We start from the raw sequence: 15,586 nt of genomic DNA, 5'->3' as shown, positions 1-15,586 counted from the left end.
GGCCAGTCTCAAAACGCACTGCTTTGACCGATCTTTTGGTCATCTTTGCCCCCCCCCCGCACCCCCCACCCAAACCCCACCTCACTCAGCTCCCACCCGCAGTGTAGGTGTCCCGCCAGCAGTGTCAATCTCCTCCCAATGTGAAAGGTGCTGTAAATTTTATTGTGCTTTCCCCTCAATGAGACAATAACAACAACTTGCATTTATGTTGCGACCTTCACGTGGGTTAGCGTCCGGGAGCCCTCGGGTCATAGATTCATAGAATGTTACGGCACAGAAGGAGGCCATTCGGCCCATCGAGTCTGTGCCGGCTCTTTGAGCAGACAGAGCAAGTCACTTTCACTAGCAGAGTCCCAGTGCACTCGAGCTACTCAGCCAGCCTTCCTGGTAACCTATTCCAGTGATTAATTAGCCTCTAAGTAAAGATAAACTTCCTGTTGTCTGTCCATGAAATTCCCTTTGCAACTCGTAAATCTGTGTCCTCTTGTTCTGCTGTCTCAGTGCATCCTCGAGTATTGATCTGGGTTTCCTATTTTCAATCTTATTTTAAATGTTATACATCTCTATGAGGTTCCTCTCTGAGACCTGATGCTTTGTGGTGTCTTCCTTGCCTGTGGCATTAATTATTAACAGGAAATGTTCAGAGTTTATATTAAAACAAGATGCGAGATAGTGGGACGATTTTTATTTGTGCTGCGCTGCGGGAAAACATCCAAACCAGACAGACCTTCCGAACTTCTGTAAAGTGGGCACTCAGTTACATGTCCCCATAACTTCAGCCGTTGTGGGGGGAGGGGAAGGTGGGGGAAGAAAGTGAGTGGGTGGGGTGGGAGAGGAGTCCCATTCTTTTTGTATGAATAAAGATGGGCAGGAGTCTTATAGATTGTGAAAGGCTCTCCACTGAGAGAGAACGATGGGGAGGGAGAGAGAAAGAAAAGACCCCCAAAAAAGAAAAAGCCAGATTATAACCCTCAGGCGTTGGTTGATTCACACCATTTCCTGCCGAGTTCTCACGATGGAGCTGGAGGAGGGAAATGAGTGATGCCGAAACAATCCACTTTTAATTTCCTATCAGGAGCTTTAATTATGTCGTTCTATTTTGTTTTTCTTTTCGATCGGAAAGTCGCCCGCCCACTCCGTTTACTGCAGGTCTAAAGATAATTATAATAACAATAATATTAGTAATTCTTGCGTTGGATACAGCGCCTTTTAACTTCGTTGAGACGTCTCAAAGCGCTTCACAGAATACATTGTAAAGTGAATTGGCTGCGTATTTTGTGTTCAAAACGCGGCAGCCAATTGCACACAACAGCGTCCCACAAACAATCATGGATTGAGTGAACCATTTTTTAAATAATTGGGGGGATTATTACCCCCGGGAAAGCGATTCGCCAATCGACTAACCACCAGGTTCCCACTTACTGTTAGGTAAACAGAGGTGTGGGGATTAAGAAAACTACTGTATTGTAAAGTAAATTGACTGTATTTTGTGGGCGAAAGCTCCAATCGCTGGGCGCCTGCTTCTCCTCGTCTGTGCTCCCTGCGCTGGTTTTGTCACTGAGAGAGAGAGAGCGGCGTTGATTCAGCAGTCTGCAGGCTTGGCTGCCCGCCTCAGTAGGAGGCTGTCATTAATGAGCTTTTGACATGGGGGTTAAACGCTATTGTTGAAGTCCCCACACACTCTCCCACTTCCTCTTCGAGAGCAAACAGTGTGGTTGGTAGCCAGGCGCTTCCTGTTGTAAGCTTTCCTGAGTTTGCACTTTGCTGGGAGACGTTCTGGGGTTTTTGTGTGTGTGTGTGACGGCGCGCGTGTGTGTGCAGTCTACACACCCCCACCTCCCCCTCCTTGGATTTTAAAGTCTGCAGGACAGCCTGGGATCTGGAGGAAGGTAAGCCATGCCCGTGTTCGGCTGCTTAAACGCAGAGAACAGCTGGTTCCCCCCCCCCCACCCCCTGTTTTGCTGTTGATAAGGGGCACGTGCTGCTTCACTGAGGGGAGGGTGGCATCAAACCCGCTCACTGGCTGGGAACCCAGCCTCGCTCGCTGCCTTCTCTGCTTCAGTCTCTTAAAACTTCACTCAGTGCAGGAGGAGGCTTTTCGGATTGAGAGCTTTGTATGATAAGACTGTACTGCATTAGCCGTCTTCCTCTTTTAACAGTGGCTCCTCCAGCTCCTTTAAAGCTAGCTCGCCATCCATTGCTCAGTGTCTGCGTCAGTTTGGGAATCAATGACACCCAGCGGGTAACTGATGGGTTGGAATCATTGCTTTTTCTGGATTTAAAAAACACTTTAGCAACTGCAAAAAAAAAGTGTCCCAATTATTTTAAAATGACTGTCCATTAAAGCTTAGTGTCCTGACATTAAATATAATAATAATCATTGCATTTGATGCAGAACACTTATCACGTCATCAAAGCGTCTCAAGGCGCTTCACAGGATTTGCTTTGAGTGTACTTAATAATCCTTGCGTGGGATATAGCTCTTTCATGTCAGGAGGGCGTCTCAAAGCGCTTCACAGGATTTACCGTCCAGTGCAGTGTTTGTAGGAGAAATCTTTGCTCTGTTGATGTGTCCAAATAGATTGCTTGTCAATTTGTCCGTGTGTTCATTTTTTTTCGACCATCATTATTGCTGAGGTAATTGCTGACGTCCGGTTGTGTTACTCATTGTAAAATGTGCGGAGAAGGAATTTGGTAAACACTGTGTTAGATATACAGTAACGTGAGGAATTCGGGGGATACAGTGCACAGGAACAGTCAGGCACGAATTCTATTTAACTTTACATGCCAGACCCTTCAGTGAGCGGGACAATAATGGGAACCCTCATCAAAGTCAACAAAGGTGATCCCTGTCATCCTGAAAGGAATTGTGTCCTACCAATACCTCAATATCCCTTCACCTCAGGCAAGTGGGGTTCACCTCCATTCCTCTGGTTGGTGAGCTAATCATAGCTTTAAATCAGTCTTTCCCCTTTAGGACGATTGTGAAATAGGGAGATACTTCATTGGTTATAGTCTCCATTAAGTTGAGGTGTGTATGTGTGTGAGTGTATAATAATAATAATCCTTGCACTTGATATAGCGCCTTATCACGTCTTCGAGACGTCTCAAAGCGCTTCACAGAATTGTAGTGACTGTATATTTTGTGGGCATATGTACGTGAGTGAGTGACTCCGAGATGCCATCCGGCGTGTAGGGTGCTATATAAATGCACGTTGTTGTTGTTGAGCGTGTGTGTGTGTGTTTCTGGTGGAATTTAGATCAGGTCTGTGAGCAGGCAAAGGCACAGCTGGCAGGAATGGAATGGTTATTACTGAACGGTTACGTTACGGCCATGGGCTGCCCATAAGCTATTCATATGGCCAGGTCACACTGCCATCCCTGTCTGGATTTAGCCATGTGGCATTCATGTTAATAATAAAAAAATCCTTGCATTTGAAATGGCGCCTTATCACGTCTTCGAGACGTCTCAAAGCGCTTCACAGAATATACTGTAAAGTAAATTGACTGTATATTTTGTGGGTGAAACGCGGCAACAATTGCGCACAGCAGCGTCCCACAAACAGTTGTAGATTGAAGTGACCAATTTATTATTATTATTTTTTTGAAGGAATTATTACCTCCAGAAAAGCGATCCACCAATCGACTAACAACCGCGTTCCTATTTACTGCTAGGTAAACAGATGCGTAGGGAGTAAGGAAATTTGCCCAACATTTCGCCCTGCCGAGAATTGAACCCAAGTCTCTCGCTTGTGAGGCGAGTGCTCTAAACATTAAGCTTTGGTTTGGTGTGTAGTCTATTGCTTGGAATGGGCACTCACACAGCCAGTTTGACTATTGGTAACTGCAGTTTTCGGCAGAACTCGAAGGACAGATACCCAGAAGTGTCTTGTCAGTAAGTTTCCAGTTGACTTGAGCTACAGGTGTCATAAGGATCTGGATTTGATTCCCGGGCGTGGCAAAACCTTAGGCAAGTTTCTTTCCTCACGCCTCAGTTTATCTAGCACTAAGTAGGAACCCAGTTGTCAGTCGATTGGCGGATCACTTTCCGGGGGTAATAATCCCTCTTAAATAAATGAATAAGTAAATTGACCTTGTCAATCACAGTCAATCCGCTTTACAATCTTTTCTAAGAAGGACTTTGAGACGTCTTAACGGCATGATAAGGCCAAATGCAAATGCAAGGTTTATTATATTATTATTATAAGAGTACTGGAGTTTGGCAAGCCACAGTGCCTGGGAATCCTCTATCTCCCTCAGCAACCGTGTTTACACAGCCCGCCAGTGGGAAAGGCTGCCCGCACAGCTGTACTGCATTGGGCAGGAAGCTAAAGGTTAAAAAATCGACCTGACCCGAGTTCTTTAGAGGCCGATTGCTTGCCAAAGGACGCAGCGTGAAGTGCTAAAGGCAGGATGTTAATATGGCTGATCTACCAATCTAGGAAAATGTTACTGTTTTAGTTGGCACTGGCCTCACCTTTCTGTCACCGAGACCCAGCTTGTTGCTTCCTAGAAATCGTGTTGTTTTAAATCTTTTAGAAGGTGCTGCATACAAATTCGCTGAGAACCGCAGGACTGAGGAACAATTTGGGGCGGGGGGGAGAATATAAGAATTAAATATAATATAAATATAATATAAGAAAAACATAAATTTATATAAAAAACATATTTTTGCTCAATGTTCCCAACTGAGGAAATGCTCTGCTGAAAAAAAAACTCCCTAAGATTTACAGTTTTGCCCTTAAGATTCCTAGAGGGAATACTCTTTTTTTAATTTAAAAAAGAATACAAGCATCCTGTAAGATTTATCTCAATGATGTAATTTTGAATATTTTCTTCAAGGGAACAAGAGTGTATGTAATGTGCGCATGTTTAGCAATCCAGGGCTCAGCTTAGCACATAGTGTGTGTGTGTATATATATATCTATATAAAAGATAATAACCCTCACATTAGATCCAGCATCTCTCACATCATGAGTATGTCTCAGAGTGCTTCACAGGAATTTACTGTAAGTGAAGTGACTGGCATCATTGTGCACTTCCTGGTTTGGATATTGTTTGTGCTGTTTGGGTAAACAGGAAACTGGTCACGGACACACGGATACACTGATAAATGGTGCGGAATGCTAACCTGACACATCAGGACACTGTTGCAGTAGCTGCTATAAATAAGCAATGACATCACTGGGGATTGACCGTGCTGGAGCAATGCTTGTAAGTGTAATACATTAAGTAAATCTGACTATGTGACATTGCACTTGACCCATTATGCAATTGAACCTTTGAGGAATCTTTAATAACGAATAAGCCCTTCTCTTTGAGAATTGCACCTAACTGTGTCCCACCAGATAACAGTGGTCATTTATTTGCTTCCTGGCTGTTTGTGGGACATTGCTGTGTGTAAATTGTCTAGCATGTTTGGCTATGGTCACTACACTTTACAATACGCCTTGTGAAGAACTTTGAGTGCCTCCAGATGTGTAAGAATTATTATTATTGCATAAGCTGAGAAGACCCAACTCTACCAACATAATAGTTCAAGGCCAACCAATTAATTTGAACACAGTCGCATATCAGCGTTTAATTTCAGGACAGGGCCTTAGAATGTGGCTACAGTTGGATGTTCAGAATGCGCTTGCTCCCTATCAGATTTTGTGGTTTTTGTTTGTGCTGGCAACAATTAAACAATTTTCGGAGAAAGTACAGGAACCACAAAAGAGATCTGTGATCGCTCTGTTGGGAACAGCATGCCTCTAAAACATTCCTTCTCTGTGGCTGGAGTTAAAGCCTCGATAGATTGCCAGGTATCTTAACAGATCAGACCCCGTTTGGCAGCTGGTAGCATCAAGTCTAGTGGAGAGTTTGGACCGATGGATATCGACTGCCTCACCAGGCAATGAGTTATTTTGACACATGAGGTGAGGCCATCAGTGATCTCTGGTGTCAATGAGCTGATTACAGGGAGAATGCATCTATTGCATTTGAATCTGAAATTTGAACTCGTATCTGCCAAACTGTTAGGGAACTCTACAAGAAACTTTCAATCAGGCCATGCTTTCCGATCACAGCCCCACTTGAACTGCATTAAAGGTGTGTTAGTGATGGGAGGATAGGGGATTGGGTATGTATGCGTTCAGGAAGGAAGAAATCAAATGGACTGAATGAAAATTCTTTTACGTCTGAACTTCTTTAATGATCTTGTGAATGTGACGGTGCTGGAGAAACCTTTGATCTGCTTCTAACACAAGGATTTTACACCCGCTCAGGACAGAGTGAAACACATGTTCACAAGATCACAGGACCGGTTCAGATAAAGAAGGCCTTTCAACCCATCTGATATCATCCCTTCAGAACACCCAACCTCTGTTCCTCATGTATATAGATAGACTGCTTCAAATGTTGTAAGATGACATTCATTCTTTTGATTTCTGGCCAACAATCCCCTAAAGTGGATCACAAATTGGCTGCCAAGTTGCCGACAAAATACACAGTGACTGCAAACTTCACAGTGAACTCTTGAGAAGTACTTTGAAATGTATGAATGACATGATAAGGCGATATATCAAATGTAAGGACTATTAAACTGCATTTAAGGGTGACCAAGATTAAGTTGAGACACTTGTGTGTTCAGTTGAAGCTCTAGGAGAAATGTCTCTACACAGACGGTGGTGAGAATGTGCAGCTCAATGCTGGAAGTGGCGGTTGAAGCAAAACATATCAATGTATTTAAGAGGAAACTTGATGCATATATGAGGGCAAAGGGAATTCTAAGAATGGGGAACAGGAATGGTGGTGGTTGTGTGAAGTATGAACGCCTTGATGGACCATATGTCCTGTTTCTGTGCTGAGCCACTCTACATAACACTGTAAGATTAAAAAAAATCTTGGATTTATATAGTGCCCTCCACGCCGGACGGCGCCTCAGAGCGCTTCACAGTAACGGATCCTGGGGCCGAGCCGGGGGGAGGGGGAGGGGCCAGGGGAGGGAGAGGAGCCAGGGGGAGGTGGGGGGGGGAAGGTGACCAAAGGTGCGATCGAAAAGAAAGATCTTCAGCCGAGACCTGACAATAGGAAGAGAGGGAGCAAGACGAAGGGAGTGAGGAAGGCAGTTCCAGAGCCTCGGGGCATAGTGGCTAAAGGCACGGCCGCTAAGGGTGGAGCGGAGGACTCGGGGGATGAGGAGAAGGCCAGTTCTTTATGTTAGTTCTTTATGTTTAGTTACAGAAACCCTCCAAATATTTGAAAAGGTCGAGGACTTCCTGTGTTTTGGGGACAGAATTTATAAAGTGTAAAGGGATTTGCCATCCACGTAACAGTGACCTGGTGATTCTTCACACGTGACCTCGAGGGGAGGATGTACTAATTTTCTCTCCTAACTCGAGCTACATCCCATAGCTGGATCAAGGAGCCATTCTCCCGATAACCTCTGCAACTCTCTCCTTCAACGTTCCCTCCGTCCGGCCCCTCACTTCCTTCTCACCACCCCCACCCCCCCTATCTATCTTCAAATTTCGTATAAAATTCTACCTCTTGGACCTAAATTCTAATAATAAAATAATATTTGCATTTGTTACAGCGCCTTATCACGTCATTGAGACCTCTCAAAGCCCTTCACAGGATTTATACTGTAACGTGGATTGACTGTGTATTTTGTGGGCGAAAGGTGACAGCCAGTTGCGCACAACAATGTCCTATAAACAGTCACGGAGTGATGGAGCAATTTTTTATCTGGGAGATTGTTGGCCAGGAAACCAGGAGAGAGAAATTCTTTTCTCTTTTTGAATAATGCCATGGGATCTTTAACATCCACTTGAACAGGCTCGCACCCAAAACCCTCCGACTCAGAGGGGAGAATGCTACCACTGCACCGAGCTGATACAATGTTCGATGGCGGAATAAGGAGAGATACTGTTCACCTTGAATGGTTGAAGGAGCATGCACTGGAATAAAATAAATAAATTTGCATTCACTGGGGGGAGTGCTGGTCCTGTAGCTCAGTGGTTAGAGCACTCGCTTTGTAAGCGAGAGACCTGAGTTCAATCCCAGGCAGAGGGCGAAACCTTGGGCAAGTTTCCATACTCCACACAGAGCCTAATAATAATCCCTCCAAAACCAAAAACAATAATAAATTGGTCATTTTCAATCTACGACTGTTTGTGGGACATTGCTGTGCGCAATTGGCTGCCGCGTTCGCCCACAAATATACAGTCAATTCACTTTACAGTGTGTTCTGTGAAGCGCTTTGGGACGTCCTCCCGACGTGAAAAGCGCTATATCAAATGCAAGGATTATTATTATTATTATTACTGTTCAAGTGGAAAATTGTGTTCACTGCCTTAGAATGAAGAATGTGATATGATCTTTAATACAATGCAACAGGAAGTTGAAAAACAGGAAGTGATTTCTAGTGCCAACGTTGCACTGAAATTTGTGGACAATTTATTTCAAGACTTGTACTGTACTGAGCTATTTGAGGGTAAAGGGGGGGGAGAGGAAGGGGAGGAAATAATAATAAGATAATCCTGGCATTTGATAGAGCGCTTTATCACGTTGTCAACATGTCTCAAAGGGCTTCACAGATCACAGTGGATTGACTGTGTATTTTGTGGGCGAAATGCGTCAGTTAGTTGCGCACAGCGGTGTCCATCAAACAGTCATGGATGGAGTGACCAATTGTTTTTTGTGGGGAGGGATTATTACCCCTGGGAACTGATTTGCCAGTTGACTAACAACTTACTGCAAGTTCGTACTTACTGCTAGGTAAACAGGCGTGTAGTGTAAGGAAACTTGCTTAAGGTTTTGTCCTGCTCGGGAATCGAACCCGGGTCCTTTTGCTTGCGAGGCTAGTGCTCTAACCAATACACTGCAGGACTCCAGGAATTGGTCTTTGTAAATGTATAAATATTTATTGCATATAAATGCAAGGAGTATTATTATTATTTGCAGAAAACACAGTGTGCAGTGTGGTAATGTGTGATAGTTTTATTTTTGCAAAAGTGCAAAAAAAGTTTGAATGGAAGTTGATTGCAGATTGATGATGGTGCTCACTTCAGAGCTCCATCTATTAGACTAGAATTGTGGGGAAAGTCAAGAACATTGGGAACTGCCTGTTGTGTGTAGGAGTTTCATCTTTCAGCTGGGGCGCCTATGGGGGTAGATTGCGTCCAGGGAAATAGCTGATGGGAGCGAGCCATCAGTCTCCGTCAGTGAACGTGCACTGGGATGCGAATGCAGGAGTGCAGGAGGCTACATTCCTTCCTGTTCAGTCCTTCGGGTTCACGTTGAGTGAGATGGAGAGTGGGGGGCGGGGAGGTGAAGAAAAGCTATGAGCTGCACAGTCAACAGATGGTCTGAAGTGTGTGGTAAAGCTGTCATTGCACTGAAGCAAGCACATAGCAGAGAGAGTAAGAACAAACCTTCTTGTGCTTCTTACAGTTATACAAACTCGGGCATTCCGTTGCACCTTGGATTTTACGTAGAGAAAATATACAAAACTCTTTGGATTTATTTTGTTAGTTAATGCTGATGATTTGTAGCTTCTCCTCTGCCACGTTTCGCCCACAAAATATACGGTCAATTCATTTTACAGTATATTGTGGAAGTGCTTTGAGGCGTCTCAATGATGTGATAATGCACTGTACTAAATGCAAGGATTATTATTATTGTGTGTGGCCATTATGCTTCACCTTTAAGGTAACTAGAGTATAAGAGTATAGTGGGGGTGGGGTGGAGGGTGTGTGGAGGAGAGAGAGGACCGAAAATGCGGTCAAAGAGTTAGGTCTTGAGATGCAAGCTTTTTTCACCTCCTGCAAGACAGGAGGTGAAAGAGGAGGTGAAAAAAAGTTTATTAATCTATACAAAATATGTTAACTGTAATGTGTAATAAGAATTATCCTGACCAGCCATCCGGCTATATAAATGTAAGTTGTTGTTTTCTAATCGTTGCCCATAGCTCATTCCTCAAACACTGGGGATCATTCTCATTGTTTTCTTTTGCAACAGCAACAAATTACATTTGTAAAGTGCCTTTCACGTCGGGAGGATGTCCCAACGTGCTGGACGCTGGGGGTTGGGATCAGAAGGGGTGGAGAACAAGTAGGGTGGGGGTCTCGAGGATCTGGGCACTCCCTTTGCATCATGGTGACCACAACTGTACCCAGGTGAGGCCTGACCAGAGCCCTGCACAGCCTGACAATCACGTCGGGGGATCTGAACTCGACTCATTTGGCAATGTAGCCCAGCGTCCTGTTTGCCTTGTATGTACCTGCGGTAAAACTTCCTCCCAGTGCGCACTTCTGCTTTGCCCCAAAACCTTGTTCGTACACCCAGTCAATGTATAACTTATGCTTGATTTATTGCACTTACTCAGCCATTGAAACAAAGCAATGGCAGAATAACACAGTAACAGTTGTAATTTACGCAGCGTTCTGCGTGGAATAACATGGTCTATTGTTAGGTTATCTTTGACTGTTGCTTTTTTCTGTTGATTGTAAATAATGCTTTCAAAATGTTGTGAATTTTGTTACAATTGCTGTGGCACTGCTGTTTCTGGTCTCATACTGACCTCCACCATTGAAGCCACATCTATATGTGGGAAACGGCTCTCCACTCCAAATCATTGCTGGTGAAATCAACAACATCGACAACTTGAACTTCTATAGCCCCCTTCACCCAGGTAGGACCTCGGTGTGTTTTAACTCTTTGTTTAATAGTATGTGGCACAGATGCTCTTTCTCCTGGTACAGAAAGTGTCTCAGGACCATTGTTATCAAATAGGCAAAAGAAAAGTGAAATCAAAGTTCATTCAGAGAGTTGTTAGGATGTTGAATGCCCCGTCAAGTAAGGTTTCAGAGGCTGAGGCCATTGTGGGATTCAAGAGAGCGATACACATGTATGAAGAATAGAGTCTTAAAGGCGTGTTAGGATAACCAGGCAGTGAGATTTAATAAACGCCTGATCTGATAGCTGGAACAGACTCGATGGGCTGAATGGCGTCCTTCTGCGCTGTAAAGTTGATTCTAGATGCAACGACTTGCTGCACAAATCAGGAGCCCACCCCACCCCAGCAATATTTAGTCCAAAATTAAATATACAGCAGTGGGGAAAATAAATCAACAACAACAACAACTTGCAGTTATATAGGACTCTTTACACAGAGTGGCATCTCAGAACACTTAATCAACAACAACAACAAGATTCCATTTATAGAGCGCCTTTCACATCGGGAGGACGTCCCAAGGCGCTGTACAGTTGGGTCAGAACCCGAGCATTGGGGGAAATGGTCAGGGTGAGGGGAGGGAAGGGAGGGAGCGAGGAGGGGGTAGAGAGTCGAGAGCGGAGCTGAAGGCTGAAGGTCAAAGAGAAAGGTCTTGAGACCGGCCTTGAAGGAGGAAAGGGAGGAAGCGGCGAAGGCACTGGGGGATAGAGTTCCAGAGCCTCGGGGCTGAGAGGCTGAAGGCCCGGCCACCGATGGTAGGGCGGTTGGGGCGGGGGACGTGGAGCAGACCGGAGACAGAGGTATGGAGGGTACGGAAGGTACGTAGGGGGATAGTGGGTCGGAGAGGTAGGAGGGAGCGAGGCCGTGAATGGCCTTGTAGGTGAGGATGAGGATCTTGAATACTTATACTTATTCCAAGTTGTGCCATTCACCCCATCGAGCCTGTTCCATCTGGGACGTAAGACAGGTTTTCCCGATGCAGTGCAGCATGATGCACGAGGCATGTAACCACTGCCGGAAGCCTTGCCGAAACCCGTTTAAAGAACAGAGCGCCGGTCTGCAGCTGCCTCTCAGCACTGCAAGGGTTAATCGGGTGGTCATTCTCATACTGTACTGAGATCAGCCACTGATGATGGCATCTGTCTTTGATTTCTGGGGACAGCCTCGCCGGAGCAAACCTGTTTTGACCTCCTCCCCTCCTCCCTCGCTCCCTCTCTCCCCCACTGCCTTCAACCCCAGCACCAAACAGCCTCTCTTTGTGCGCGGGTCCCTGCAGATGCCAGGCATTGTGTAGCTGCCTTTATTTTGTGTTTTATCACAGCCAACACTGCGCTGAGCAATGTGTTTTTGTAGCAGTGTTTTCCCTGGCTTGCCAACGGGGAAACAAAGCCCTCAGAAAAGAGAAAAGGCACGGCGGTAAAACGTGGGGACATGTGAAGGGGGTGGAAGGTCAACAGGAAAGGAAGCTGTAAGGTATGGGCGGAGGAGAGCTCCTCGAGGGTCTATAACCAGCAGATGCACATAAACCCTTTCAACAGCTGTTCATTCAGAAAGACTTCCTTACTTTACAAAAGCTGGTAAGTTGGGTAAGTCTTTTCAATGAAGGCCAGGCAGATACATTTGATAGAGTGCCTTTTCCGTCAGGAGGATGACTCAAAGTGCTTCCCAGGGTTTACTGTAAAGTGTAATGACCTTGTGTGCTGTCAGCAAACTCGGCAGCTAATTTGGTGTGCCTCAAAGTCCCATAAACAGCCACAAAGTCAGTAATCAATTTTATCGGGGAAGATTGTTGACCAGGACACAGGGAGAGAGAAACTCCCTTCTCTTTTTTTGAAAAGAGAAGGGAGTTTAGTGCCATGGCATGTTTTTAACATCCACCTGAATAGGCAGACGATATCTGGGCTTCACATCTCACCTGAAGGACAGCACCTCTGACAATGCAGCACATCTCCTGGTATTATCAGCCGAGACTTTAAAGTCCTGACGTTGGGGCTTAAACCCACAATGGTCTGACTCGGAGGCAAGATTGCTACTGACTGAGCCAGGCCGACATCATTGCATAATGGGGACTGGCACCTTGTTTGACAGAATGCGACAGTTTTGAGTCTTGAGGTGAGTTTTGCAGAACATAATCTTCAAGGATTTCAACATTATTTTTTGCCGTGGCCACAGAATCTCGTGAGAAAGTCCCGAGGGCAAAACAATCCATCCAGTGTTTGTTCTGCGGGATTCATGAACAAGATGCTGCACCAATAGCTTGGTTAAGCACTCCGAGACACTACCCTGCAAGCTGTTATTGTTGTTGTTAGAGAAGAGGAAATCATTGAAGGCAAAAAAACCTCCTTTTTTTATTAACAAAACATAATACTGTCACTGACGCAGGTCACTGGAGTTTATCCAGGAAGGGACTTCCTCCCAGTGTCTTGGCCTACAATTCCTTTTCTTTACTGGTGAAAAAATGTACCATGTGGCTGTTTACAGATACATAACTGTGAGCAAATTGATTGCTGTGTTCACCTCCGAAATACACAGTCGCTGCACCTTACTGTAAAATCCTGTGAAGCTTTTTGAAGGAGTGATAAAGCGCTGTATCAAACACAAGGAGCATTTTGTCATAATTACACAAGAATTGAGCAGACACGCACTGAGCTCTGTTAAATAACAGTACACCTGCTGTTAAATAAAATGTGCTACTTGTTGAAGCCGTTATAGTCTAGGTCTGTGAAAGGATCCGCCCAAATCTGTCTTTGGAGAAAATGCTAAATAGCTGCGAGGAAACAATTAACACACCAGTAAGGGAGAAGTCTTCTTCTCATGGGTTACATTGGTCATTCGGCTGCTACGGTAGGAAGTGATGACTGACCATTGACAACAGGCTGAACATCTGAATTAATAAGCAGAGGTAATGTTTAGCAGTGGGCAAAACAGCTGGTCAGAGATTTCTGTTGGCTTTGATGCTTGTATTTTGGTCTAAAGTGCATGTTACTATTTCAAAGGGTGTCAGCCTGGCTCAATGGTAGCACTCTTGCCTCTGAGTCAGAACGATGTCGGTCCAAGCCTCACATCGGTACTTGGAGTCACTTAATCTAAACTGACACTTCAATGGGGAGGTGTTACATTGTCGGAGGTGCCGTCCTTCACAATGAAATGTTAATCCGAGGTCCCGTCTCTGTCAGCCTGTTCAAGTGGACATTAAAGATCCCATGGCACAATTCGAAAAGAGAATGGAGTTTCTCTCTCCTGGTGTCCTGGCCAACAATAAAATTGGTCACTCATTCCATTCCACGGCTGTTTGTGGGGCATTGCTGTGCGCAAATCGGTTGCTGTGCTTCACTCACAAAATACATAGTCTATTCACTTTACAGTATAACCTGTGAAGCGCTTTGAGACGCCTTAACAACATGATAAGGCGCTATATCAAATGTAAGGATTACATCCGAAGGGGGAAAAAAGTACTGAAGTCCGTATCAGCATAGAGCAGGACAAGCTGGTTCTCTACACACTGTATTAAACACGTTGCACTGTTGGAGCAAACCATTTATGAACAAAATGTTGTGCTGTAAACTCTAAAAGCTTTGACAATGCCCCAGTATCCCCCAGTCCTGCCAAGTCATGTTGAGTGGGAAAAGCAATGAAAAGCATGTGGAGTCCTGCAGCTCAGTGGTTAGAGCACTCGCCTCGCAAATGAATCTCACCTGGGTTCAATTCCCGGCAGGGCGAAACCTTGGGTAGGTTTCCTTACTCTACACGCCTGATAATAATCCCTCAAGAAAAAAAACAATAATAAAAAAATTGGTCTCTTCAAACCACAACTGTTTGTGGGATACTCCTGGGCCAATTGGCTGCCACGTTTCACCCACAAATATACAGTCAATACACTTTACAGTATATTCTGTGAAGTGCTTTGAGATGTCTAGAAGATGTGATAAGGCGCTATATATCAAATGCAGGGACTATTATTATTGTTTAAAATCATTGCGGTGTCATCTATCAACTCCTGTACTCCGCAGTGCACAGTATTCAGCAGTGGGGATCAGAATTAAAAGGATTGACTCTCATTCCAATGTGGATGTATATTAGTGTTAATGGAAACGAGAGTGGTTCTCTTTGTGCAAATCTCGCATGTTCAGCAAAAGGCGATAGGGAACGATTAACATGTTTGTAAAGGGGGAAATCTTCCCATGCGTTATATTAGACATTCACCTGCGACGGGAAGAAGCGATGACAGCAAGCTGAACATCTGAATTAATAAGCGGAGATAATGTTTAGCAGCGGGCAAAGCAGCCGGTCACAGATTTCTGTTGCCGTGGAGGAAATGTTCAGTGGATATAACTGAACAGTCACAAAGCACATCATTATAAGGTTTGATCATTCACAAACATCTCCCCAGCAGGCACTCTCATACGACCGCGAGCACTGTACAGCTTCTTTATAACCACACTGTTAGAGCCTAGACACTAGGGTGCACATGGAATCATATCCCATGGAACCCTATCCCCTATCCTATGGAATGTGATTTTAGAAGTGGGTTAATTATTGGATGAAAAAACCTCCAGGTCAAGGCAACAACAGAAGGTTGAAAATCAATTAAAGCCACAGCATTCAAGAGACGCCAGCATTCTCTCTCTCTCTCTGATTTATTTACCAGAGCTACAGGGGAGTACAGTACTGGTTAACACTCATTCCAGCCATTTTATCAGTGGCAAAGGCAGCTTCAGGAATGTGTGGTTTGTATACTCCGGTCACTTGGCTCCAGCTCTTTCATTGGCCAAGACCCATGAACAAAGCGCGGAGGTCAGCTGTGTGCATAAATTACAGTATCGCCTTCCCAGAAATGATCCGCATCATGCCCAAAAGCTGCATTTTTGA

The 15,586-nt window shown here is 44.8% G+C and overlaps 1 protein-coding gene across 3 annotated transcripts in view; it reads left to right on the top strand.

Moving 5' to 3' along the window:
* The window catches only part of septin-9 (neuronal-specific septin-3), a 163,613-nt gene that overhangs the window by 50,371 nt on the left and 97,656 nt on the right, over positions 1-15,586 (top strand). Inside the window, exon 1 of one of the 3 annotated variants that reach the window (XM_007908196.2) lies at positions 1,622-1,889. The exons of the other annotated variants lie outside the window; for them this stretch is intronic. The gene's annotated coding sequence lies outside the window, so the exon portion shown is untranslated. Of the gene's footprint in view, positions 1-1,621; positions 1,890-15,586 lie in introns of those variants that run through there. 3 annotated transcript variants of the gene reach the window in all.

This window comes from Callorhinchus milii, unplaced genomic scaffold (assembly GCF_018977255.1).
Source record: "Callorhinchus milii isolate IMCB2004 unplaced genomic scaffold, IMCB_Cmil_1.0 Scaffold16, whole genome shotgun sequence".
In the NCBI taxonomy this organism is placed as follows: domain Eukaryota; kingdom Metazoa; phylum Chordata; class Chondrichthyes; order Chimaeriformes; family Callorhinchidae; genus Callorhinchus; species Callorhinchus milii.
Note: the sequence above shows the minus strand (reverse complement) of the source record. Positions and strands in the feature narration are given on the sequence as shown.